The sequence below is a fragment of the Etheostoma cragini genome, chromosome 14, assembly GCF_013103735.1.
Source record: "Etheostoma cragini isolate CJK2018 chromosome 14, CSU_Ecrag_1.0, whole genome shotgun sequence".
NCBI lineage: Eukaryota > Metazoa > Chordata > Actinopteri > Perciformes > Percidae > Etheostoma > Etheostoma cragini.
The window spans coordinates 24522134-24523951 of record NC_048420.1 but is presented as its reverse complement, the minus strand read 5'-3'; the positions used below and the strand labels follow the sequence as shown (position 1 = coordinate 24523951).

The 1818-nt window shown below is 42.5% G+C and overlaps 1 protein-coding gene across 3 annotated transcripts in view; it reads right to left on the bottom strand.

The window, feature by feature from the left end:
• The window catches only part of LOC117956476 (oocyte zinc finger protein XlCOF6.1-like), a 59752-nt gene that overhangs the window by 35044 nt on the left and 22890 nt on the right, over positions 1–1818 (bottom strand). The window contains exon 1 of one of the 3 annotated variants that reach the window (XR_004659279.1): positions 1649–1660. The exons of the other annotated variants lie outside the window; for them this stretch is intronic. The gene's annotated coding sequence lies outside the window, so the exon portion shown is untranslated. Of the gene's footprint in view, positions 1–1648; positions 1661–1818 lie in introns of those variants that run through there. 3 annotated transcript variants of the gene reach the window in all.

Here is a 1818-nt window from a genome sequence, read left to right as displayed (position 1 = left end):
GTGTGGACTGCCATGTGCGACCGTAAATTTCCTCTCTGTGTAAAAGATGTATTACACACTGAGCAGCTAAAAGGCTTCTCTCCTGTGTGGATTCTCATGTGTGTCTGTAAACTTCCTTTTTGTGTAAAAGATTTCTTACAGACAGAGCAGCTAAAAGGTTTCTCTCCTGTGTGGACTCTCATGTGCGTCTGTAAACTCCCTCTCTCTGTAAAAGATTTCTTACAGACAGAGCAACTAAAAGGCTTCTCTCCTGTGTGGACTCTCATGTGTTTTTGTAAATGACCACTATGAGTAAAATGTTTCTTACAGATTGAGCAGCTGAAAGGTTTTTCTCCAGAATGAGTTATCATGTGTCTCTTCAGGGTTCCACGTTCAGTGAAAGCTTTATCACACTCAGAGCAGCTGAAAGGTTTTTCTCCTGTGTGGATTCTCATGTGTTTTGTCAGATTCGACTTGAGGCCAAATCTCCTCCCACACTCAGAGCAGCTGAATTTTTTCCTACATGTTGAATCATGTATCCGAGACTTTAAAGCTGTCTGAGGTTCTCTGGTCTCCTTCCAATCAGCACTGTCATCCGTCTCAGGATCAGAAGACTCTCCAGTCTGGTCTTTAGTCTCTGGTTGTAAAAGTGGATGTGAGTTCCTTGTTGGTTCTGGTCCTCCACAGTTCACTCCATAAGCTCCACAGCAGCTTTTCTCTCCTGTGTGGACTGGCATATGTTTCCGTAAACCTCCTCTCCGTGTAAAAGATTTTTTACAAACCGAGCAGCTAAAAGATTTTTCTCCTGTGTGGACTACCATGTGTGACCGTAAACTTCCACTCTGTGTAAAAGACTTTTTACAAACTGAGCAGCTGAAAGGCCTTTCTCCTGTGTGAGTTATCAAGTGTTTCTTCAGGTTTCCACTATCAGCGAAAGCTTTACCACACTCAGAGCAGCTAAAAGGCTTCTCTCCTGTGTGGGTTCTCATGTGTCTCTGTAAATTTCCACTATGTGTTAAAGATTTCTTACAAACAGAGCACCTAAAAGGCTTCTCTCCTGAGTGAGTTATTGGGTGTCCATTATCAGCCTCCTCCAGCCTTTGAAGCTCCTCTCCTTCCTGACTGCTCCACAGTTCCTCCTGTTCCTCTTTAATGTGTGGGGGGGCCTTTGGTTCCCTCTGGTCCACACTGGGGCTACACTCCTGCTGCTCCTCTTCACCAACAATCACTTCAAGAACGTCTGGAGGTAAAGCTGAAACACAGACAGACATACATTAAATATCTGTCTCAACAATACTTATGCAAGTACTCATGTCGGGAAAAACAAGACTAAATAAACTGACCTTAAAAACAACAAGACACAATAATAAATAGGCTACTTGGAGAGAGGCTTCACTCTCTCTGTGGCTCAGATCAGAATATGTATTTCACCAGGAATTAAAGTTCAGCGTGGGCTACAATCTGTCAGATAAAGGTGTAGTTATTGAAATATATTCATTTCAAGGCAGAAGTAACCTTTTTAAAACACAAGGCACGAGATGCAATCACTTTTAGGCAAGTGGAAAAAAAGACTAAATAGATATAATGTAGGCAGCGCTGGAATCTAAATAAGTAGTTTTACTCCAGTACTGTACTTCAGTCCACATGTTGAGGTACTTGTACTTCACACTTTTCTTTTCATGTTACTTTCTACTTCTACTCCACTACATTTATCTGACAGCTTTAGTTTCTTTACACATTCAGATTCCTGCACACTAACCACGTGTAGTTTATAAATCCAGGGCTGCCAACTCTCACGCATCGGCCGTGAGACACACGCATTTGACCGGTTTCACCCGC